General features: G+C 46.3%; 1 protein-coding gene across 3 annotated transcripts in view; it reads left to right on the forward strand.

The window, feature by feature from the left end:
• Nucleotides 1-26,834, forward strand: part of GSS (glutathione synthetase) — a 1,684,034-nt gene that overhangs the window by 1,316,574 nt on the left and 340,626 nt on the right. The gene's annotated exons all lie outside the window — the stretch shown is intronic.

Here is a 26,834-nt window from a genome sequence, read left to right on the forward strand (position 1 = left end):
ATTTATGCATGAAATAGCAAATGCAGGCTATTAATCCGATATTGTACATAGTGCAAATTGTAACAACAACATTGAATGTGCAGGTCTTAAACCAAAATAATGATGTTTGTTTTCTCTGCTAGAGCACCCGCTGCATCTCTTTTTATCATAAGAAGTAGACATTAGCTATTATAATATACTACAAATACATGAATGTGTCTGCACTTCGTGTCACAGTGGTGTACAATATATGAATCATGTTTTGTTTCTCTGTCCTATTCTTCATGATACATGTCTATAGTTTCACCAGAACATGTTTGTTTTTAACAAAGTGAGGAGTGCAAAATAAGATTTGAACATTAAAAAAATGGATTTTAGACGGTTTAAAGTGACATGGACGATGCTGGCTACCACTCACTTTAGAAGAGGGTTATGGAACAGTTAGGTCAACCCTCAACAGCTGCCAACGTGGTATGATTAGTGGTGAGCATAGTGGAAGTCAAGATCTTTGTATTTCCCAAGATTATTTACGGGTAACTGGTATGTTAGACTTGTCCGCATTAGGGTGGTTTCCCCCAGACTTTTTGCCTCACCTCCTTTTTTGCTGCTCTTATTTTTGATTGCCTTAGGACACTGTGCACTTTACGCCTGCTAACCAGCGCTAAAGAGTTTGTGCTCCTCCCCTAAAACATGCTAACATTGGCTTATACCCAACTGGCATATTTAATTTACTTGTACGTCCCTTGTAGAGTGGTATACATTACACCGCAGGGCCTGTAAATTAAATGCTGTAGGAAAGTACCATCTTGCCTGGCATGTTACCCCCATTTTTCACTGTATATATGTTGTTTTAGTTGTATGTGTCACTAGGACCCTGGTAACCCAGGGCCCCAGTGCTCATAAGTGTGCCTGAATGTGTTACCTGTGTAGTGACTAACTGTCTCACTGAGGCTCTGCTAATCAGAACCTCAGTGGTTATGCTCTCTCATTTCTTTCCAAATTGTCACTGACAGGCTAGTGACCATTTTTACCAATTTACATTGGCTTACTGGAACACCCTTATAATTCCCTAGTATATGGTACTGAGGTACCCAGGGTATTGGGGTTCCAGGAGATCCCTATGGGCTGCAGCATTTCTTTTGCCACCCATAGGGAGCTCTGACAATTCTTACACAGGCCTGCCACTGCAGCCTGAGTGAAATAACGTCCACGTTATTTCACAGCCATTTTACACTGCACTTAAGTAACTTATAAGTCACCTATATGTCTAACCTTTACCTGGTAAAGGTTAGGTGCAAAGTTACTTAGTGTGAGGGCACCCTGGCACTAGCCAAGGTGCCCCCACATTGTTCAGAGCCAATTCCCTGAACTTTGTGAGTGCGGGGACACCATTACACGCGTGCACTACATATAGGTCACTACCTATATGTAGCTTCACAATGGTAACTCCGAATATGGCCATGTAACATGTCTATGATCATGGAATTGCCCCCTCTATGCCATCCTGGCATTGTTGGTACAATTCCATGATCCCAGTGGTCTGTAGCACAGACCCTGGTACTGCCAAACTGCCCTTCCTGGGGTTTCACTGCAGCTGCTGCTGCTGCTGCTGCCAACCCCTCAGACAGGCATCTGCCCTCCTGGGGTCCAGCCAGGCCTGGCCCAGGATGGCAGAACAAAGAACTTCCTCTCAGAGAGGGTGTGACACCCTCTCCCTTTGGAAAATGGTGTGAAGGCAGGGGAGGAGTAGCCTCCCCCAGCCTCTGGAAATGCTTTGTTGGGCACAGATGTGCCCAATTCTGCATAAGCCAGTCTACACCGGTTCAGGGACCCCTTAGCCCCTGCTCTGGCGCGAAACTGGACAAAGGAAAGGGGAGTGACCACTCCCCTGACCTGCACCTCCCCTGGGAGGTGTCCAGAGCTCCTCCAGTGTGCTCCAGACCTCTGCCATCTTGGAAACAGAGGTGCTGCTGGCACACTGGACTGCTCTGAGTGGCCAGTGCCACCAGGTGACGTCAGAGACTCCTTGTGATAGGCTCCTTCAGGTGTTGCTAGCCTATCCCCTCTCCTAGGTAGCCAAACCCTCTTTTCTGGCTATTTAGGGTCTCTGTCTCTGGGGAAACTTTAGATAACGAATGCATGAGCTCAGCCGAGTTCCTCTGCATCTCTCTATTCACCTTCTGATAAGGAATCGACTGCTGACCGCGCTGGAAGCCTGCAAACCTGCAACATAGTAGCAAAGATGACTACTGCAACTCTGTAACGCTGATCCTGCCGCCTTCTCGACTGTTTTCCTGCTTGTGCATGCTGTGGGGGTAGTCTGCCTCCTCTCTGCACCAGAAGCTCCGAAGAAATCTCCCGTGGGTCGACTGAATCTTCCCCCTGCAACCGCAGGCACCAAAAAGCTGCATTACCGGTCCCTTGGGTCTCCTCTCAGCACGACGAGCGAGGTCCCTCGAATCCAGCGACTCTGTCCAAGTGACCCCCACAGTCCAGTGACTCTTCAGTCCAAGTTTGCATTGCTGGGAACCGCGACTTTTGCAGCTACTCCGGCCCCTGTGCACTTCCGGCGGAAATCCTTTGTGCACAGCCAAGCCTGGGTCCACGGCACTCTAACCTGCATTGCACGACTTTCTAAGTTGGTCTCCGGCGACGTGGGACTCCTTTGTGCAACTTCGGCGAGCACCGTTTCACGCATCCTCGTAGTGCCTGTTTCTGGCACTTCTCCGGGTGCTACCTGCTGCAGAGAGGGCTCCTTGTCTTGCTCGACGTCCCCTCTCTCTGCTGGTCCAATTTGCGACCTCCTGGTCCCTCCTGGGCCTCAGCAGCGTCCAAAAACGCTAACCGCACGATTTGCAGCTAGCAAGGCTTGTTGGGGTTCTTTCGGCGGGAAAACACTTCTGCACGACTCTCCGCGGCGAGAGGGATCCGTCCACCAAAGGGGAAGTCTCTAGCCCTTTTCGTTCCTGCAGAAACCTCAGCTTCTTCTGTCCAGTAGAAGCTTCTTTGCACCTGCAGCTGGCATTTCCTGGGCATCTGCCCATCTCCGACTTGCTTGTGAATTTTGGACTTGGTCCCCTTGTTCCACAGGTACCCTAGATTGGAAATCCACAGTTGTTGCATTGCTGGTTTGTGTCTTTCCTGCATTATTCCTCTAACACGACTTCTTTGTCCTTAGGGGAACTTTAGTGCTCTTTGCACTCACTTTTCAGGGTCTTGGGGAGGGTTATTTTTCTAACTCTCACTATTTTCTAATAGTCCCAGCGACCCTCTACAAGGTCACATAGGTTTGGGGTCCATTCGTGGTTCGCATTCCACTTTTGGAGTATATGGTTTGTGTTGCCCCTATCCCTATGTTTCCCCATTGCATCCTATTGTAACTATACATTGTTTGCACTGTTTTCTAAGACTATACTGCATATTTTTGCTATTGTGTATATATATCTTGTGTATATTTCCTATCCTCTCACTGAGGGTACACTCTAAGATACTTTGGCATATTGTCATAAAAATAAAGTACCTTTATTTTTAGTATAACTGTGTATTGTGTTTTCTTATGATATTGTGCATATGACACTAAGTGGTACTGTAGTAGCTTCACACGTCTCCTAGTTCAGCCTAAGCTGCTCTGCTAAGCTACCATTATCTATCAGCCTAAGCTGCTAGACACCCTATACACTAATAAGGGATAACTGGGCCTGGTGCAAGGTGCAAGTACCCCTTGGTACTCACTACAAGCCAGTCCAGCCTCCTACATTGGTTGTGCAGCGGTGGGATAAGTGCTTTGAGACTACTTACCACTCTTGTCATTGTACTTTTCATAAGAGAAAAATATACAAAACAAGGTCAGTGTATATACACATAGCCAAAAAGTTTTGCATTTCCTCTTTTCACTCTTTTCTAAGTGCTGAAAAGTACTTCTAACTTTCTAAAAAGTTCTAAAAAGTTGTAAAAGTTTTTTTCTCTGTCTTTCTAAAAGCTCTGACAAACTTTTTATCTTTTACTATCACTTTAACTCTCTCTAAAAAATGTCTGGCACAGGCCAAAATGTTGATCTGTCCAAACTTGCATATGATCACCTTAGCTGGAAAGGAGCAAGGAATCTCTGCATAGAGAGAGGTTTGAGTGTAGGGAAGAATCCTTCCTTAGAACTGTTAATTAACATGCTTAGAGTACAGGATAAGGCCATAAGTGCCCAATCTGTTGAAAAAGTAGCTAATGGTTCTCAATCTGATCCAGGGACTCCCCCAGGAAAAGATTCAGGAAAGAAACTTCCTAGCCTGCCCATTACTAGACAGTCTAGCATGGTTGGTAATGATGATGAGCCACACCATATAAATAGTGTTGTCTCACATCATAGCAAAAGCATTTATTCTCACCATACTGGTAGTGATGTTTCTGTTAGCCAAGCTGTTAGGGTGGCTTCTGTAAGGGACAGGTCTCCTTCTGTCCATTCTCACCATACTTCTGTTTCAAGGCATGTCCCTCCCACCCACCCTGATGACAGATTGTTAGAAAGGGAGCTCAATAGATTGAGAGTGGAACAAACCAGACTGAAGCTCAAGAAGCAACAGCTGGATTTGGATAGACAGACTTTAGAAGTAGAGAAGGAGAGACAGAAACTGGGTTTAGAAACCCATGGTGGCAGCAGCAGTATTCCCCATAGTCATCCTGCAAAAGAGCATGATTCCAGGAATCTGCATAAGATAGTTCCCCCTTATAAGGAGGGGGATGACATTAACAAGTGGTTTGCTGCACTTGAGAGGGCCTGTGTTGTACAGGATGTCCCTCAAAGGCAGTGGGCTGCTATCCTATGGCTATCATTTAGTGGAAAAGGTAGGGATAGGCTCCTTACTGTGAAAGAAAATGATGCTAATAATTTCCAAGTTCTTAAGAATGCACTCCTGGATGGTTATGGCTTAACCACTGAACAGTACAGGATAAAGTTCAGAGAAACCAAAAAGGAGTCTTCACAAGACTGGGTTGATTTCATTGACCATTCAGTGAAGGCCTTGGAGGGGTGGTTACATGGCAGTAAAGTTACTGATTATGACAGCCTGTACAACTTGATCCTGAGAGAGCATATTCTTAATAATTGTGTGTCTGATTTGTTGCACCAGTACTTGGTGGACTCTGATCTGACCTCTCCCCAAGAATTGGGAAAGAAGGCAGACAAATGGGTCAGAACAAGAGTGAACAGAAAAGTTCATACAGGGGGTGACAAAGATGGCAACAAAAAGAAGGATGGTAAGTCTTCTGACAAGGGTGGGGACAAATCTAAAAATGAGTCTTCATCAGGCCCACAAAAACACTCTGGTGGGGGTGGTGGGCCCAAATCCTCTTTTAATCAGAACAAGGAAAAGAAACCATGGTGCTATTTATGTAAAATAAAAGGCCATTGGACAACAGATCCCAGTTGTCCAAAGAAAGGCACCAAGCCTCCTACCACTACAACCCCTACTGCTACACCTAGTGTCCCTACTAATAGCAGTGGTGGTGGGAGCAAACCTACTAATAGCCAATACAAGGGAGTAGCTGGGCTCACTATTGGTAACTTAGTTGGGGTTGGCCTTGTTAGGGAGGCCACAGAGGCTGTGTTAGTCTCTGAGGGGGCTATTGATTTAGCCACCTTAGTTGCTTGTCCCCTTAATATGGATAAGTACAAGCAGCTACCCCTAATAAATGGTGTTGAGGTTCAGGCCTACAGGGACACTGGTGCCAGTGTGACTATGGTCATAGAGAAACTGGTCCACCCTGAACAACACCTACTTGGTCACCAGTACCAAGTAACCGATGCTCACAACAACACACTTAGCCACCCCATGGCTGTTGTTAGTCTCAGCTGGGGGGGGGTTACTGGTCCAAAGAAAGTTGTGGTAGCTTCAGATTTACCTGTAGACTGTCTATTAGGGAATGATTTGGAGACATCAGCTTGGTCAGATGTGGAGTTGGAGACCCATGCAGCAATGCTGGGCATCCCAGGGCATATTTTTGCTTTGACAAGGGCTCAGGCCAAAAAGCAAAAAGGACAGGGAAGCTTGGATCCTGGAACAATGGACCAAGTGCTCCCTAAAGCTAGGGCTAGTAGAAGCAAACCACTTCCTACTATCCCTCCCTCTACAGTGGATTCAACTTCTGAGGAAGAAGAATTCCCTCCCTGTGCAGAACCTACACCAGAGGAGCTGGAAGCAGACACTGCTGAGCTTTTGGGTGAAGGGGGGCCTGCCAGAGAGGAGCTGAGTGTGGCACAGCAAACCTGTCCCACATTAGAGGGTCTCAGACAGCAAGCTGTCAAACAGGCTAATGCGGATGTCAGTGACTCTCACAGAGTTTACTGGGAGGACAACCTCTTGTACACTGAGCATAGGGATCCTAAACCTGGAGCTGCCAGGAGATTAGTGATTCCTCAGGAGTACAGAAAGTTCCTCCTAACCCTGGCACATGACATTCCCCTAGCTGGACACCTGGGTCAAATGAAAACTTGGGACAGATTGGTTCCATTGTTTCATTGGCCTAGGATGTCTGAGGACACAAAGGAATTTTGTAAGTCCTGTGAAACCTGTCAAGCCAGTGGCAAGACAGGTGGCACCCCAAAGGCACCCCAAAGGCACCCCTTATTCCACTGCCTGTGGTTGGGGTTCCCTTTGAAAGGGTAGGGGTTGACATAGTTGGCCCCCTTGACCCTCCTACTGCTTCAGGCAATAGATTTATCTTGGTGGTAGTGGACCATGCCACAAGATATCCTGAAGCTATTCCTTTAAGGACCACTACAGCACCTGCAGTGGCAAAGGCCCTCCTGGGAATATTTTCCAGGGTGGGCTTCCCAAAGGAAGTAGTATCAGACAGGGGAAGCAATTTCATGTCTGCATACTTAAAGGCCATGTGGAAGGAGTGTGGTGTAACGTACAAGTTCACAACACCCTATCATCCACAAACAAATGGACTGGTGGAGAGATTTAATAAAACTCTCAAAGGCATGATTATGGGTCTCCCTGAAAAACTCCGCAGGAGATGGGATATCCTTCTACCATGCCTCCTTTTTGCCTACAGGGAGGTACCCCAGAAAGGAGTGGGCTTCAGCCCCTTTGAACTTCTTTTTGGACACCCTGTTAGGGGTCCACTCACACTTGTAAAGGAGGGTTGGGAACAACCTTTAAAAGCTCCTAAGCAGGATATTGTGGATTATGTACTTGGCCTCAGATCAAGGATGGCTGAGTACATGAAAAAGGCCAGTAAAAACCTTCAGGCCAGCCAAGAGCTCCAGAAGCAATGGCATGATCAGAAGGCTGTTTTGGTTCAGTACCAACCAGGGCAGAAAGTGTGGGTCTTGGAGCCTGTGGCCCCAAGAGCACTCCAAGATAAATGGAGTGGTCCCCACACAATTGTTGAAAAGAAGGGAGAAGTCACCTATTTAGTTGACTTAGGCACTGCCAGGAGTCCCCTTAGGGTGCTCCATGTCAACCGCCTGAAACCCTACTATGACAGGGCTGATCTCACCCTGCTCATGGCAACTGATGAGGGACAGGAAGAAGACAGTGATCCTCTACCTGATCTCTTCTCTTCCACAGAACAAGATGCTCTTGTGGAAGGTGTAGTTTTGGCTGATTGTCTTACTGCTGAGCAGAAAGATAATTGCATAAATCTCCTAGATCAATTCTCTGAACTCTTCTCTACTGTGCCAGGTACCACTTCTTGGTGTGAGCACACTATAGATACTGGAGACAGTTTACCTGTCAAAAGTAAGATCTATAGGCAGCCTGACCATGTCAGGGACTGCATAAAGCAAGAGGTCCAGAAAATGTTAGAACTAGGAGTGGTTGAGCACTCTGACAGTCCATGGGCTTCTCCTGTGGTACTGGTACCAAAACCCCATTCCAAAGATGGAAAGAAGGAAATGCGGTTTTGTGTAGACTATAGAGGTCTCAACTTGGTAACCAAAACTGATGCTCACCCTATACCCAGGGCAGATGAGCTCATAGATACACTGGCATCTGCCAAGTATCTAAGCACTTTTGACTTGACTGCAGGGTATTGGCAGATCAAATTGTCAGAAGATGCTAAACCTAAGACTGCATTTTCAACCATTGGAGGACATTACCAGTTTACTGTAATGCCTTTTGGTTTGAAAAATGCACCTGCCACTTTTCAGAGGTTGGTGAACACAGTCCTGCAAGGGCTGGAAGCTTTCAGTGCAGCATATTTGGACGATGTAGCTGTCTTTAGCTCCAGCTGGGATGATCACCTGGTCCACCTATGGAAAGTTTTGGAGGCCCTGCAAAAGGCAGGCCTCACTATCAAGGCTTCAAAGTGCCAGATAGGGCAGGGTAAGGTGGTTTATCTGGGACACCTTGTTGGTGGGGAACAGATTGCACCACTTCAGGGGAAAATCCAAACAATTATTGATTGGGTTCCCCCTACCACTCAGACTCAGGTGAGAGCCTTCCTAGGCCTCACTGGGTATTACAGGAGGTTCATTAAGAACTATGGCTCCATTGTAGCCCCTCTTAATGACCTCACATCCAAGAAAATGCCTAAAAAGGTATTATGGACAGCAAACTGTCAGAAAGCTTTTGAGGAGCTGAAGCAGGCCATGTGCTCTGCACCTGTCCTGAAAAGCCCTTGTTACTCTAAAAAATTCTATGTCCAAACTGATGCATCTGAATTAGGAGTAGGGGCAGTCCTATCACAACTTAATTCTGAGGGCCAGGATCAACCTGTTGCTTTTATTAGTAGGAGGTTGACCCCTAGGGAAAAGCGTTGGTCTGCCATTGAGAGGGAGGCCTTTGCTGTGGTCTGGGCTCTGAAGAAGTTGAGGCCATACCTGTTTGGCACTCACTTCATTGTTCAGACAGACCACAAACCTCTACTTTGGCTAAAACAAATGAAAGGTGAAAATCCTAAATTGTTGAGGTGGTCCATATCCCTACAGGGAATGGACTATACAGTGGAACATAGACCTGGGAGTAGCCACTCCAATGCAGATGGACTCTCCAGATATTTCCACTTAGACAATGAAGACTCATCAGGTCATGGCTAGTCTTATTGTCCTTCGTTTGGGGGGGGGGGGTTGTGTAGGAAAGTACCATCTTGCCTGGCATGTTACCCCCATTTTTCACTGTATATATGTTGTTTTAGTTGTATGTGTCACTAGGACCCTGGTAACCCAGGGCCCCAGTGCTCATAAGTGTGCCTGAATGTGTTACCTGTGTAGTGACTAACTGTCTCACTGAGGCTCTGCTAATCAGAACCTCAGTGGTTATGCTCTCTCATTTCTTTCCAAATTGTCACTGACAGGCTAGTGACCATTTTTACCAATTTACATTGGCTTACTGGAACACCCTTATAATTCCCTAGTATATGGTACTGAGGTACCCAGGGTATTGGGGTTCCAGGAGATCCCTATGGGCTGCAGCATTTCTTTTGCCACCCATAGGGAGCTCTGACAATTCTTACACAGGCCTGCCACTGCAGCCTGAGTGAAATAACGTCCACGTTATTTCACAGCCATTTTACAATGCACTTAAGTAATTTATAAGTCACCTATATGTCTAACCTTTACCTGGTAAAGGTTAGGTGCAAAGTTACTTAGTGTGAGGGCACCCTGGCACTAGCCAAGGTGCCCCCACATTGTTCAGAGCCAATTCCCTGAACTTTGTGAGTGCGGGGACACCATTACACACGTGCACTACATATAGGTCACTACCTATATGTAGCTTCACAATGGTAACTCCGAATATGGCCATGTAACATGTCTATGATCATGGAATTGCCCCCTCTATGCCATCCTGGCATTGTTGGTACAATTCCATGATCCCAGTGGTCTGTAGCACAGACCCTGGTACTGCCAAACTTCCCTTCCTGTGGTTTCACTGCAGCTGCTGCTGCTGCCAACCCCTCAGACAGGCATCTGCCCTCCTGGGGTCCAGCCAGGCCTGGCCCAGGATGGCAGAACAAAGAACTTCCTCTGAGAGGGTGTGTGACACCCTCTCCCTTTGGAAAATGGTGTGAAGGCAGGGGAGGAGTAGCCTCCCCCAGCCTCTGGAAATGCTTTGTTGGGCACAGATGTGCCCAATTCTGCATAAGCCAGTCTACACCGGTTCAGGGACCCCTTAGCCCCTGCTCTGGTACGAAACTGGACAAAGGAAAGGGGAGTGACCACTCCCCTGACCTGCACCCCCTGGGAGGTGTCCAGAGCTCCTCCAGTGTGCTCCAGACCTCTGCCATCTTGGAAACAGAGGTGCTGCTGGCACACTGGACTGCTCTGAGTGGCCAGTGCCACCAGGTGACGTCAGAGACTCCTTGTGATAGGCTCCTTCAGGTGTTGCTAGCCTATCCTCTCTCCTAGGTAGCCAAACCCTCTTTTCTGGCTATTTAGGGTCTCTGTCTCTGGGGAAACTTTAGATAACGAATGCATGAGCTCAGCCGAGTTCCTCTGCATCTCTCTCTTCACCTTCTGATAAGGAATCGACTGCTGACCGCGCTGGAAGCCTGCAAACCTGCAACATAGTAGCAAAGACGACTACTGCAACTCTGTAACGCTGATCCTGCCGCCTTCTCGACTGTTTTCCTGCTTGTGCATGCTGTGGGGGTAGTCTGCCTCCTCTCTGCACCAGAAGCTCCGAAGAAATCTCCCGTGGGTCGACGGAATCTTCCCCCTGCAACCGCAGGCACCAAAAAGCTGCATTACCGGTCCCTTGGGTCTCCTCTCAGCACGACGAGCGAGGTCCCTCGAATCCAGCGACTCTGTCCAAGTGACCCCCACAGTCCAGTGACTCTTCAGTCCAAGTTTGGTGGAGGTAAGTCCTTGCCTCACCTCGCTGGGCTGCATTGCTGGGAACCGCGACTTTTGCAGCTACTCCGGCCCCTGTGCACTTCCGGCGGAAATCCTTTGTGCACAGCCAAGCCTGGGTCCACGGCACTCTAACCTGCATTGCACGACTTTCTAAGTTGGTCTCCGGCGACGTGGGACTCCTTTGTGCAACTTCGGCGAGCACCGTTTCACGCATCCTCGTAGTGCCTGTTTCTGGCACTTCTCCGGGTGCTACCTGCTTCAGAGAGGGCTCCTTGTCTTGCTCGACGTCCCCTCTCTCTGCTGGTCCAATTTGCGACCTCCTGGTCCCTCCTGGGCCTCAGCAGCGTCCAAAAACGCTAACCGCACGATTTGGAGCTAGCAAGGCTTGTTGGCGTTCTTTCGGCGGGAAAACACTTCTGCACGACTCTCGGCGAGAGGGATCCGTCCACCAAAGGGGAAGTCTCTAGCCCTTTTCGTTCCTGCAGAAACCTCAGCTTCTTCTGTCCAGTAGAAGCTTCTTTGCACCCGCAGCTGGCATTTCCTGGGCATCTGCCCATCTCCGACTTGCTTGTGACTTTTGGACTTGGTCCCCTTGTTCCACAGGTACCCTAGATTGGAAATCCACAGTTGTTGCATTGTTGGTTTGTGTCTTTCCTGCATTATTCCTCTAACACGACTTCTTTGCCCTTAGGGGAACTTTAGTGCACTTTGCACTCACTTTTCAGGGTCTTGGGGAGGGTTATTTTTCTAACTCTCACTATTTTCTAATAGTCCCAGCGACCCTCTACAAGGTCACATAGGTTTGGGGTCCATTCGTGGTTCGCATTCCACTTTTGGAGTATATGGTTTGTGTTGCCCCTATCCCTATGTTTCCCCATTGCATCCTATTGTAACTATACATTGTTTGCACTGTTTTCTAAGACTATACTGCATATTTTTGCTATTGTGTATATATATCTTGTGTATATTTCCTATCCTCTCACTGAGGGTACACTCTAAGATACTTTGGCATATTGTCATAAAAATAAAGTACCTTTATTTTTAGTATAATTGTGTATTGTGTTTTCTTATGATATTGTGCATATGACACTAAGTGGTACTGTAGTAGCTTCACACGTCTCCTAGTTCAGCCTAAGCTGCTCTGCTAAGCTACCATTATCTATCAGCCTAAGCTGCTAGACACCCTATACACTAATAAGGGATAACTGGGCCTGGTGCAAGGTGCAAGTACCCCTTGGTACTCACTACAAGCCAGTCCAGCCTCCTACAAATGCTACTAGTGGGCCTGCAGCACTTCGTGTGCCACCCACTTAAGTAGCACTCCCAAACATGTCCCAGGTCTGCCACTGTATCCTGAGTGAAGTTTTAAACTACCATGTCGACTAGACATTTAACCCCATTGCCAAACCTTAAACTCACCTTTTATTACATTTAAGTCACACCTAAGGTAGGCCCTAGACAGCCCATAGGGCAGGGTGCTGGGTAATTAAAAGGTTGTACAACGTACTTCTAAGTTTTACATGTCCTGGTAGTGAAAAACTCTTAAATTCGTTTTTCATTTCTTGAAAGCCTACCTCTGCCCTTTTGTGTCTATAGCCTGGCCTGGGTCACATGACTGGGTGTAACTGACAGACATTGTGTACTCCTCTAAGATTGGGCAGGATGGGGGAGTGTAGCTGAGCAGAGTACCACTTACAAATGAATAGCCTGTGCTCTTCCTTCACACAAAGGGCCTAATATCCCTGTATTTTCTCTTCAGCCAGCTTGGAGTAAGGGCAAGGGAGGCAGGAAAGTCCATGCACTTTAAAGCCAGTGTCTCGAAACGTCTCCCACCTTCCAGAACCAGGTTTAAATGTAGGAACTCAGACACCAATTCTTCAGTACACTTCTGAACCTGTGGAAACTCTGCTAGAAACAAGGACTGCTGTGCTGCTGAAAGGGCTGTCACTGTGCTGGACTGCTGCTGTACGAGACTGCTGACCTGCCTGTATTGCTGCCCTTTTTGTCCTGCTGCTTTGCTATCTGCTCCCAGGGGACAAGGACTGGATATTCAACTGTCCCAGGACCTCCAGAGTGACTCAAGGGCTAATTTGATGGCCTCCTGTTCAAAGCATAGGGACACACAAGGCTTCTTCATCTTGATCCTGCACCTGGACCCAGTCTGAGTGAGACCTGAACCACCAAGTGGCTCCCGTCGAGCCCTGGACTCTTGGAAGTGGTGCTAAAGGTGCCCAGATAGCCAAAATCCAAAACTGGGGACTTCAAAATTTTTTGGATAAAACTGCTCTGAGAACCAGGAAGAGTCCAGGATCAACCTGCTCGCCTATCTGCCTGAGGTACATCAGTTCACAGATTAACTTTGCAGCTTCTCTGCTACATTCAGCAGCAAATCCTTTTCAGCGGTTCTTCGCCAAATGGGTACCCAACCTCTTTGAACTATCTTCGGCTACAGCCATCTTTCATTAGAGAGAGTAAGTCTGAACCTAATATTATTAACCACAGCTTTGACCCAAGTCTATCCAGCGATGACACCCCCTCATCAGACACCTGCTGCAGCCTTCGGAAGGTAAGCACTTACCTGGCCCAATCCACTTCTTGTATTTGAACTGCTCTCTGTCGCACGCAGCCATATTTTTTTCTTTGACCCAGTCACGCACGACAAGATGCCTGCGATTGGTGCTTTGATCTTTTAGGTGCTAGTTTCCACTAAAAACGTTAAACAATTCATAACACCGGTTCTACTGATTAGATTTTTATTATTTTGGTGTCAAACTTTTTATTAACATGTACTCTGTTTTTCTGAATTGGTTTGGGGGTTTTCATATGTTGCATTTTAACTTTATTACTGTTTGTGTGCTGCATAAATACTTTACACATTGCCTCTTAAGTCAAGCCAGACTGCTTTTTGTGCTAAGCTACTGAGGGTGAACCACAGGTTAATTTAGTGACTTTTTGTGGTTAACCGTGCAAGTCATTGTGGCTGTTTCTTGACCAGGGCTCACACCCCAATCAACCAGCAACCCAATTTCTAACAAGGTGCTACCCTTACAACTATGGAACGATGAGCTCCATAAATTACAGGAGATATGTAACTCTGCATGTTGGTAGGGCTAAGGGTAAAATTGACACTACATATTGTACTTGAAGTCCTAAATCAGCGGATCAAGTGTTCTCAATATTCGGTGCTCTTATCTAGCAATACAGAACAGGTTTCTTATGGAAGGAGTGAAGAGACGATGAAGAAATGGTGGTTTATGGCTATGATTGAATGGCCACTTTGAGGGATTCAGCGGCATCCCTAAGGGCGGAAATGTAAACATTTATATTGCTACCAATTTCCAAAACCATCTGAGAATAGGCACTTACTGGTGAGAGACTTCAGACTAATAAGGTATCCCCCACCCTTCACACAATTGTAAAGTAAACAGAACTTCCCTCTGGCTGCAAAAGGGTGCCTTCCATGCTTGGAAGGATGCTGGTTGCATAAGGATTTCGATCTTGGTCTCTCAAACGTTTTTTTGATCTGTAGGAAAGAAAATCAAAGAGGAACTGATTTGTAGTGGGTCCTTTTCATAAATTTATCTTTTTTTCTGGAGTACAGACAGATTCTTAATGTAAAGGGATGGCTTTTTCAGCAGGTAGTTATAAAGGTGGTTCACAACAAGAGTACCCTCAATATGAGCAAAATAACCATGAAGGCCTGCACCTGGCTGTCATAACAATTTCTGGATGGCCCACTTCTGGCCCAGTCTCTACCTAGTAACGTCACTTCATCTAGCAGCTAGCACTGCAGACTCAATCCCATTTCCCCCCCCCCTCCCATCAACCAAATGGCAGTACTCAACAAGGATTAACCAACAATCTTCTGAAGGCAGCCTTGTCTTAATCCCTTCATCCTTTAGTGTTCTAGTGTTACACCTTCCAGCTCAGGAACATGGAAAATGCATTTCTACTAGATGGGGAGGCTGCATCACAACCTCTCTTTTGTCCCATTGTCAAAACCACTGGACACCATACACCATACACACAACATGTACCCAATATGGACATAGGGATATCATCACAGGATTTGATCGTAAAACACAAGCCAAACTTTACACAGGCATTGTGTTCATACTTTGAACAGGGAAAAGGCCTGTCCAACTCTGTGGATTCACAAATGGCATCCTGCCACTACCACTCACTATGCATATCCCAATGTCACAGATGATAGTTTTGTGTCAACTATGAGGTACACCTCAGCGCCCATTCTTGACTTCAAGACAACACTCTAGTTCTCCTTGTAAATGTCCAGGCTCTGCCTCAGCCCGTTCACAGAATTTCATTTGTTGTGTTCCAAAACAAAGTCAGCATACCAAATTCACTTGCAGTCGAATGACTCAGGGCATAGGAGCATGTCTGATTGCCATGTTGGTTGTGCTAACACAAGGCGACTGCCAAACTGAGATAATCCAAAATGACAATGATTATAAATGTTGCTGTGTGATGAAGGCAGTGATGGTACAGACTTACTTCACCCATTGATTAGACTACAAAGGAGGATTCCAAGCATGCTATTCCATCCGAGCCAGTCATTCTTGAGCGTCATCAATTGCCCACAGAGTACTTGAAAACAATCACCTGAATCTACCCAGACACTGCATGAATGCCTTATGTGTCCAAACCTTTCTCAACTATGTTATTGTGCACTTTAAAAGGGAAGAGATTTTTAACTTGTTCCTTCAGTAACAAGTGAACTGAGAGCCTACCAAGAAGAGACAGCATTGCCTTTTCGTCTTTATTAGGCCCAACTCAACCTTCAATTTTGTTCTTTTAATTGCTTTCAGCTACCATAATTGCTTTTGTGCAACACAGCATTAAGAACTCAATCTTGTTCCTTCCTTAAGTTATTTCAGATTTCCATCTCAGACAGTCTTCCTTTCAATCTTCTTGTTTCTCAGCAGAGAGGACTCTTTATACATTACCCGTTAGGGGGACCCTCCATACACAGGTATGGCTTTCACAAAACAAACCATCGGTGGCTTGATCATGTTGATTCTGACGCCAGGTTAGACACCCTGGTCATCTTCTGGCATCACCACCTTCTGGAAATAAATCTTTAGCCATATAAAGGGGACAATAGGTTATTCAATTCCAGACTCCTTAACAACTGTACTACTCGGCATCCAGCCTTATTCCCTGCAAGTGATGACCCATGCGGAATGGCATTAAATCTCCCAAATGTTGGATGCTGCCAAATATCTTATTGCAGTACACTGCAGACAACATATCTCCGAACCAAAAACACACACACAACCCTATGGTTCACAAGTTCATAGCAGGTCCTAACCATGGAACACAGATTAACCCATATTGAAGAGAAATTTACATGCATCTGGTAACCCCTTATACATACCTCTCTTGGTTGGAATACACTTGCTTCACTCCACTTAGACCCAAAGCCCTTCAGGTCTTTGATTGGCACTCGCTTTCGTGACGGAGACCCCAGCCTCCCTCTCTAATCATCCCTACTCCAATTCCTTCCCTTGTTCTCTCCAGGGACATTAGGTGCTTGTAGAGTTCTGCCTTTTGCTTAATGTGACCTAATTTTTCACACTGTGCACGTATTCTTCTGACGTTTTGCCCCCTTTCCTTACGTTGTGGGGGGCTTATTTTCTGATACGCTGGTGCTCCTACACTTCTTCTAGGCCAGTGGTTCCCAATCTTTTAACTTCTGTATACTCCCCACTTTATAATTGACGGACCCCCACTGAATTATTAATGGAATCCGAGGACCCCTTCCCTGAGTCATTATTGAATGCTGGGGACCTAATTTGTTAATATTATTTACTCTTTTAAGCAGTTGCGGACCCTCAGGGGTCCCCGTGTCACAGGTTGGCAACCACTGTTCTAGGCTGTCTGCCACCTGTTACTATGCATGTACTTGAATATCGTTTTCGATATTTGGAGGACTGTTATTTATTACACATACTCGATCATTGTGGCCTTGGTGTGTTCAAGCCTCTAAAGCTTTGTTGTCATTTCTTAACCTCAAAAACTTTAATAAAGAGATACTTACAAAACTAAATAACCCAACCATTACCATGGTTGTAAACATCCAGGTGATGCCTTTATTCGTAGTGCACAGTTAAGGAAATCCCACAACCACATGTCAAAGAAAAACCTAATTATGGCCACCTTGTATCCAAAACTGTAAACATGCCAGTGCCCAGGGCATTATTTACGTGCAGCCAAAAAGCTGTGTGTGTCCGGTAGATCCCACATATCACATATGTAGAACAGCGACAACCATCTGCCTTTACTAGTGGGCTCAGTCAGTGCATCTCCAAACCCGGTTATCTTCACTCAGAGGTAAATTGTAACAGTCAAAACCTACTAGTTACTAACCTAAAATGGGACCTCTTTCACTCTGCTGGGACGCGAGGTAAAGCAGCACTGATCTCCTTATCTTATATTTACAATTTGATGTATAGGAAGGGATACTAAAGAGAGAGAGACCGAGGCCATCAGAATCACGTTTCTGATCTATTTCTTATACAGTGGTCCTAGAATACCTCAGTCAGTCATCACACCAGTTCTCTTACCTCCTGTCGAAGAAAGCTCTGCCTACCAACCTCCCGTATCTAATTAGCTGCCACCAATACACCACCTCTGTACCAAGCTCGCCGGACGAGGAAACTACCACGGGGAACTGGACAATATTATTCCTCCAGGAGGAAACTTCAGCTTCTCCTATGTCACATGCAGAAGCTGAATACCAGGGTGGCCATTTTAGAGTGGTTCACCAGACCTGGAAGCTCCTATGTGGAAGTCATTTAGTTGCTTTGTTACATAAGGGAGCCAAATACTGTTGCGGCCACTTGGGAGCAGTCTACCGGCAATTAAAACTCCTGTGTGGAAACCATCCAACTGCTGCAGGTAGAAACTAAGAAATTCAGTGTGTGTGAGCGTAGATGTAAAAACATAACACGTTTGCAGACCCTGGACCTCTTCTACTTACAAGGTAAAAGAATATAACAGAGGGGCCAATATTAGAATATTTGTCATCTGTTGATGTATGCATAATGCCGTACCTCTCACCTTGTTGGACTAAAAATGTGAGACCCCTCATGGCTGCGCATCATGAAAAAGGTATGTCAGACAAGATACTTTTGACACATACATGTTGTGGCTATCACTGTTACGGGCCACTAAACACGAACCAAAATGTCACTCATATTATTTACGTTATCATCCTCTAAAATAAATCATACTTTCAAGATAAAATACAAACTTATCTGTGTCTTGCTTCAGTTGATAAACGTTCTTAGGCACCAAAAATTTTACATTTTTCGGTTCTAATACTAGTTCTTCACAGCAACAAACATAATAATTGAAAATTATGGATACAATACAGCCCACCATTATTACGGCTATCACAATTAGTATCCCCACTGGATACCACATATTTAATACATCTACATCATATTATGCACCTTCTACTTCCTGCATCCCTTCTTTTCCCAAAAAGGTTTCCAGGAATTTTCATATTCGATTCCTGCGTGCCACAATCAGTTAGACAGCCTAACATTACTCAGACATTTTCACAACATATCATCAGATTAATGTAGTCTTTAATAAATTACAGTCTTGTTCTCTTTGGTTGTCTTACTCTTGTGCTGCCTTACAAAAGAAGGACCACATCATGTCTCAAATAAGCCTTCCAGTGAATTAAATATTCGATTCCTGTGGGACACAACCAGGTAAGTCACCTACCATTGCACAGAAAGTTTCACAACAGTAGTATTTAACACATGATAATATTGTGCTGTCTTACAAGAAGGACCACGTCTCATCCATATCACTTAAACCTTTTGATGCTGTATCATACTTCTCTATCAGTTGGCTTCTGTTCTTTATAAGAGTGTTTCCACTGACTCAACTCTCTCATTCCTTTGTGCCACAAATAGAACAGACCAGAGGATGTCATCAATTGAATGGGTTGCAGTTTTATAATGATCCACTAAAGGCGCTCCACTCACTCCACATTTGAGTCTTGAATAATGTTGAATGACTTGTGCCTTTATTGGGTGAATGGTCTGTCCTGTATACGGTAATTCACAGGGGCACAGTATACAGTGAACTATGTTTCTCGTATTACAAGTTGAGAAGTGTACATGGTGGTAGATCATCTCACTCACTGTAATAGTTTTGGCTTCCTTAATGAAGAAGCAGGCTATACAGTTAATACACGTAAAGTGTCCTGTTATTAGGAGTAATTGTAACATCTCTCTTAGCCCTTTGCTCTTTTCCCTTGGTCTAACTGGTTTCACTAGTGCATCTCGAAGGCTTATATATTTAAATCCACCAAGATTTTCCAATTCCTCTCAATAATATTGTTTACCTTATTTGTCTTAGAATTGTATGTAATGACACGGTATAGGTGTATCATCCGTGCAAACCTTTGGAACCAAGAGTCTCTCTCTTGGAGTGACAAGCTTGTTTAGATGCCACCTTCACCAATTTCTTTGATAACCCCTCTAAATAAATTTGCGGATCAAAGCTTCAGGGTTCTCAAGTCATTTTTATTTGTGCGGTTCCTCCAGAAGCCAGAGGAACTGTCCATACGCCAGATTCTCTTTGAGATATTGTGAGTGTCCGCTTGTTAAGTGCAAGTGGGCCAGTGGGTTTAGTATACAAGTTGACCTCAAGGTGCCCCTCTGCCTTCAATCCACAGGTCAAGGAAATTTACCCTTTTCTTATTCATTGACATAGTGAAATGTAGGTAGAGGGTGCTGTTGTTCAGCCATTCCTGAAATCTTGTAAGGGTTTGCCCATTCCCTTTCCTTAACCATAAGGACATCATTGATGTATCTGTACCACTGCCTAATATGGGGCCGAAATGGGTTCTCCTCACTGTAAATCCATATATGCTCAAAGAATGACATAAAAGGTGTGCCACCTTCGGGGCAAAGCTACACCCCATAGCCACTCCTTTTATGTGTAAAAACAAATCACCTTTAAATAAAAAAAGTTACTTTTCAAACAAAGGGCAGCTTCAGCCACTAGTAGGTCCATTGCTACAGTATGAGGTATTTTTCCTGTGTCTAGCACTGTTCTAATCACGGGTATTGCCTCATCTTGAGGTATCTGGGTGTATAATGCCTTGAGGTCTAAAGTGACCAAGATCTCATTGTCGGTATCATACACCAATCCCTCAATTTTATTAAGGTTGTCCATTGAATCCTGGAGATATGCTTCAGTTTGCACCACAAAAGGTCATAGAAAGGTGTCCACATACTGTGCCAATGGATCTAGGAGTGATCCACAGGCTAAAATAATAGGCCTTCCTGGAGGGTTGTCAGTGTTCTTATGAATATTTGGCAAGATATACATTACTGGGATCCTTGGGTCTTTTTTGTTGAGGAATTATAATTCCTTTTTACATATCCAACCTTCTCCGTTTGCCTCATTAGTTAATGCTGCAATTTTACCCATAAGGTCTTTGGTGGGATCTTGTAACAGAGGTCAATAGTGGATAGGGTTGGAGAGCTGGCGAATTATTTCTTGACCATAATTTACACAGTCACATACCATATCTAAAACTTTGGTCAGTAGCCCAGGAACTTGAGACTAACCATTCAAAACATAAGTTCTTATCTTTGAACCCCCGTTAGTCATTCAAAGGCTTCATTAGGCTGGGGGGGTACCTTCCCGGAAAGGGTTTCCAACTTTGATAACTTTGGAGTCAGATAAACTATAAACATGTCTTTATCTGCCCAAGTAAAAAGAAAAAGTAGCTAAAAATTATGTCAGCATGCGGCAGGAATATTAAAGTTCTATAATTCCACCAAGGCAAAACAGGTCTCTCCATAGATGTCTATAGCGCAAAGGAAGTGCTCTTTATGGGGCTGAGCTGTCGGGCTACTCAGGGCTGACCAGTATGGCAACCACTGATAACTATTTTTTAAGATCTCTACTGAGCCTGCCCAAAAGTATCCCCCTGCTCTCACTGCGCTGGGATATGGGCATTAAACCCATTATGCTTAAGTCTAATTTAAGACCCATTCTATACTGATGGAGAGTGACGCACACCCCTGCCCTTGAAAGGTTTTATAATGTTTTTTAGAGGTAGCTGCTCTTGATAAAAGTAGGAAAATCGAGTGGATGCACTACATTAAAGCCACCTGGGGATGTAGTGTTCCTGGTCGAGCCATGGAATATGTATGTCGTCTTTATATACTATCAGGATTGTTGTTAGTACTATAGCCGCTACCGGTGTGAGTAATGCTGTGACCACCACGGGCCACTTCTTCTGCTCCATTTTCTTATGTTGTAATCTGAAATCCATGTGGTCTTATAGGGTGTGGTCGGATGTGGCTAGCACTTGAAACCAGTTCTATTGGTATGTAACCTTTGGTACCTCCTTATTCCTGTAGGAGTGCCATACGAGTAGTCTATTCCTTTGGTATATTTTCGGGGCGACGTCGAATGCTATTTGACACTTGTAGTTATGCAGAGTATAAAGGGATGAATCCCAATGTCCAGTTCTAAGGGAGTTGGGTGCGATAGTCCACTGACCCGAGGGATGGCCCTTTTGTCCTATTTTTGCTGTATTCCTAATTGGAAGAGGCACCTCCCAATGGGGCTACAAGCCGCACTGATCCTAGTGACCAGCCGCTTACATAGGACTGGGATCTGTACCTCTTGGTGCAAATTTTTCCAGCAGACTTTTAGTATTCTGTTCGTTTATATCCTGATGTCTTTAATACTTAAGTGGCCTTGCTTGACTCTCCGACTCCTGTGGAGAGTAGCACGAGCAGTTCTGAAAGAATATCCTGGTGTTTTGAGGACCCGCTTGCATCCTCTGACTCCTGTGGGGTTGCAGCACGAGCAGTCCAAGAACAATGTTCTGGTGTACTGGGGAACCCGCTTACACTCTCCGACTCCTGTGGGAGTGTAGCACGAGCAGTTCCGTCAGTGTTGGCTGGTGGCGCTTGTTGAACGAAGGTTGTACCGCTGTGGTGAAGTTGGCATTACTCTCGTCGGCAACTTTGTTGGCGGCTGGTCGTCTTTTGGTCCAGTGGCCTTCTTGGTGTGTGAGGTATGGACCCAGGATGTGATGCCCTCACACTTGACTGCTGTGGCTGTTGTTTTTTTTTTTTTTACAGTATTGTAACAAGAGATCATCAGTTATAGCCAATGGGGCAACTGACATGCGTCCTGGTATGTTCATGGGGCAACCAAAAATAATTTCATGTGGGCTCAGTTTTGTGACGCGGTCAGGTGTGCTCCTCATGGCAAGGAGTGCCAATGGGAGTGCGTCTATCCATGATAACTCTGTCACTGCGCATATCTTCCCTATCTTATTCTTCAATACCCTGTTCCTTCTTTCCACAGCTCTCGCTGCCGGTGGGTGATATGCACAATGTAACTTTTGAGTTATTCCCAGGCCTTTGCAAAGGCCCTGAATAACCTGGGAGATGAATCCTGGTCCATTGTCTGAACTTAAAAGAGTCGGCACCCCAAAACGCGGTAACAGCTCTTTTAATAAACACTTTGCGACAGTTTGTGCATCACAATTTTTTGTTGGGTATGTCTACACCCATTTGCTGAACATGCACACTATTACCAGAACATATCTTATTTTATTCACCAGAGGCATTTCAATGAAATCCATTTGGAGACTTTCAAAGGGTCCGTGTGGTGGTGGAAAGTGGCCTGGTGCTGTTGGGGTGCCCTTTCCTGTATTATATTGTGCACACACGGTACACCTTTTACACAACTGTTCTGCACATTGTCTGAATTTTGGGTTGAACCAGCACTGTGAAAACAGTTGTATCATTCCATCCCTTCCCACATGTGAGGGGCCATGGAAGAGCCGTGCCATGGAGGTCAGGAACAGGGAGGGCAAGCATATCTTCCCATTTGGTCCCACCCAAATGCCTTCTTCGTTTTTCTTACAATCTGCCCCCTTCCATTCTTCACATTCCTTTCCTTGTGCCTGTAGCTGCACGCTTTTTGGGTCAAAGTGTGTGTTTTCCTCTTTACTTCTTATGTCAGGCGTTACCTGAACCATTTCGTATTCACACCCACTAAGTGCAATTTTTCGTACTTCCTTGTCAATAAATGCGTTTCCCATTGAAACGTAGTGCTTTGCTGAGGTGTGTGCTGCGCATTTTACAATCGACACTTTCTTGGGCATTAGTAAAGCTTGTAGCAAGTCATCTATCAGTGATGCATGTTGTATCCGTTGGCCTGCTGAGGTGAGGAACCCCCTCATTGCCCACAGCTGACCAAAGTCATGTGTGACACCAAACGCATATTGACTGTCTGTGTAGATGTTTGCTGTCCGTCCCGCTGCCAATCTGCATGCTCTAGTCAGTGCTATCAGTTCTGCCGCTTGAGCGCTTGTTACTGATGGTAACCTCCCTCCTTTTAGTAACCTCCTAGCCGTTCCTACAGCATAGGCGGCCTGTACTGTTCCAGTGTGGTCTCTGATGCATGAACCATCGACAAATAGATCGCCTTCTGCCTCGGGAAATGGGGTGTCTCTCAAATCTGGCCTAACTTTGGTATGTCTCTCTGTTGCTGCAACACAATCATGGAAGGAATTGTCTATTGTTGGGTCATCGTGATCTCTTTCAGTTGGTAGCAGGCAGGAGGGGTTCAGAGTAGTGCACCTCTTTATTTTAATATGTGGCGCAAGCAGTGTTAGCTCATAGCGTGAGAGGCGGGCGCTTGTCAGGTGCTGCGTCTTGGTGGTGGTAAGTAACGTGTCCACTGCGTGGGAACTGGAATATTAACGTGTGTGCTAAGACGATGTTCTCTGATTGTTCTACTGCGAGGGGCGCTGCTGCTACCGCTCTTAAACATGGGGGAAGGCCTGCTGCCACTGGATCTAGGGTGGCTGAATAATAAGCCACCGGACGGTAGTAGGTACCGTGTTTCTGTGCTAGGACCCCTAGTGAGCAGCCCCACTTTTCATGACAGAACAAGTGAAAGTCCTTGGTGTAGTCAGGGAGACCTAGTGCTGGTGCGGCACACAATTCTTTCTTCAACACTTGGAAGGCCTTCTTACATTGTTCCGGCCAGGGTACCTTGTCTGGTACATCTTTGTGAGTTAAGTTTAACAATGGTCTTGCAATCAGGGAGAAGTTTGGTATCCAGTGTCTACAGTAGCCTGCCACCCCCAGGAATGCATGAACCTCTGTTTGTGTCTTTGGTCTTGGATGTTGTGTTATGGTGGCTGGCTATCCTATAAGGCAGCAATTTCCTAACTCCCTGGGATAGCTCGTGTCCCAGGTACTTCACTTTTGTTTGACAGAACTACAACTTCTTTTGGGAGACCTTATGTCCTTTCCTTGCTAGGTGGCACAGTAGAGACACTGTGGGGGTCATTCCGACCTCGGCGGGTGCCGCCTGCTGGGCGGAGACCGCCAAAAGACCGCCCGGCGGTCAAATGACCGCGGCGGTCATTCTAACTTTCCCGCTGGGCCGGCGGGCGATCTCCAAAAGTTCGCCCGCCGGCCCAGCGGGAAAGCCCCTGCAAAGAGGAAGCCGGCTCCAAATGGAGCCGGCTGATTTGCAGGGGTGCGACGGGTGCAGTGGCACCCGTCGCGATTTTCAGTGTCTGCAAAGCAGACACTGGAAATCTTTGTGGGGCCCTGTTCGGGGGCCCCTGCACTGCCCATGCCAGTGGCATGGGCAATGCAGGGGCCCCCAGGGGCCCCACGACACCCGTTCCCGCCATCCTGTTCCTGGTGGTAAAAACCGCCAGGAACAGGATGGCGGGAAGGGGGTCGGAATCCCCATGGCGGCGCTGCAAGCAGCGCCGCCATGGAGGATTCCCTGGGCCAGGGGTAAACCGGCGGGAAACCGCTGGTTCCCCTTTTCTGACCGCGGCTTTACCGCCGCGGTCAGAATGGCCCAGGAAGCACCGCCAGCCTGTTGGCGGTGCTTCCGCGGTCGTTGGCCCTGGCGGTCGGTACCGCCAGGGTCAGAATGACCCCCTGTGTCTTGGATGCAAGCCGCCTGTGATGGTGAGGCCAATAACAAGTCATCAATGTACTGTATCAGGGTAGATCCTCCCATTAGATGTAGTGATGCAAGGTCTGACCTCAGAGCGTCCGAGAAGACTGAAGGGGAATCACAGAAGCCTTGAGGCAAACATGTCCAATTGAGTTCTCTCGACCTGAATGAGAAGGCAAAAAGATCTTCGGAATCCTCGTGTAGAGGCACTGAGAAGAACGCATTGCTAAGATCCAGGACGGTGAAGTGGGTGGCTGTACTTGGAATATTTGACAATATGGTTGCTGGGTTTGGAACTACTGGGAATGATGGTACTACTGCCTTGTTAAGTTCTCTTAAGGTCCTGAGTAAACCTATATATCGGGGCTCCATTGGGCCCTGTTGCTGCCTTTTTCACGGAGTATCGGAGTGTTGCATGGGCTACTTCTAGTTTCCCGCAATATTCCTTGTCTCAAGAGATCTTCTATTACTGGAGCTATACCCTCCTCTCCTTCCTTTGCCAATTTGTATTGTGGTACCTGTGGTAACTTTGCACCAGGGCGCAGCAATACTTTCACTGGTGGGTAGTCCAGAATTCTTCCTACATCATTTGGCCCCTTTGCCCATACCTCATTGGGGACCACTTCTTGTAGTTCAGGGGAAGAGTGTGTGACTGCTCCTGCTTGACTGTGGTGCAATGGGTGAATGCCTGTAATGTTATCCCGTTCTCCTTACTTTCCAGGAAGATGCCTTCCGGTGAGCATCTAATAGTACACTGTAGCTTGCATAGGAGGTCCCTTCCTAGCAAATTTACAGGGCAGTATCTAGTGAAGATGAATTGGTGGTTAACGGTGATAGGACCTACCGTGAGTGTTAATGGCTGTGTAAGGAATTCGTCCATGGGTTGCCCTGTCATCCCCACTGCTGTAATTTGTACTTTCGAAAGTGGTGCATTTGGTATATCGGAGGCTCTCAGCATTGATCTAGTGGCCCCTGTATCTACTAGGAATGGCACTGTTTTGCTCATCACCGTCCCCTCCACGTAGGGGCCGGCTTGATCTACTGATAATACCGGTCCCATGAAGTTTGCCTCTGGGGGAGGAGGAGGAAACCCGTGTCCACTTTGTGGTGCTTGTGGTGTGTCTTGATGCGTGCCCCACCCAGCACATGCCTGTTCATAGGGGTAGGCATCGTATGCATTGTTGGTGTAGGGTGGGGGTGGTAGTGCTATTTCCTGCTGCTGCCTCTGTTGCCCTCTGCCCCCTTGTCCTCCAGCTAGCCGTGGGCAATCTGCTTTCCAGTGTCCTTGTTGATTGCAGTGGAAACAGGTAGTGCCTGGCGGGGGCGTGAAATGTACTCTTTCCCCTCGTCCCCTGCCCCTTCCTCTTCCTCTACCCCTTCCCTGGCTGTTGTTGTAAAATCTCTCCTGTGCCACCATAAGTTTCACCTTATCCTTTTTTACCTTTTCTTCCTCTGTTTTTTTGTATGTTTTCCTGGTAATCTGCGCAGTACCTAGCTGCTGCTAACACTTTGTCAATTGGTTCTTGTTGCCAGCACATAAGTGAAGTTTGTAAGTGACTCTGTATGGGTTGCTGTAATCCATACACAAAGTTAGTTACAACTGCTGGCATCCCCTCTCCTAGTGGGTTCTTCATCCCACTGCTCTGTTGGTACACCTGGAGTAACCGGTCATAGTAACTTGTTACACTTTCATTCTTTTCTCGTTTTGTATGTATTATTTTTGACCAGTCTGTCTTTTCTTCTGGTACCTTTTCTTTGATGTATTTAATTACCCTCTCTCTTGCTTTCTCCACTGCTTTTCCTGGTGCCCCTCCTTTACCCCTTTCTGGTTCCTCTGTTGGCCATTGTACCACTTTCTTACAATCCTCCTAGAGATCCTGTGGTATTATTATTCTGAACATCATGTGTAAATCCTTCCACAGAAATTCCCCTATTGCCACTATCCTGTTCAACTCTGTGTACCATTTCTGTGGCTCTTCACATAGTTTCGGGTAGTCCTTGGTGAAGGCATACAGGACACTGCGAAGCCATGGTACGTAGACGTATGTTGTTA

The sequence above is a fragment of the Pleurodeles waltl genome, chromosome 7 (assembly GCF_031143425.1).
Source record: "Pleurodeles waltl isolate 20211129_DDA chromosome 7, aPleWal1.hap1.20221129, whole genome shotgun sequence".
Taxonomy (NCBI): domain Eukaryota; kingdom Metazoa; phylum Chordata; class Amphibia; order Caudata; family Salamandridae; genus Pleurodeles; species Pleurodeles waltl.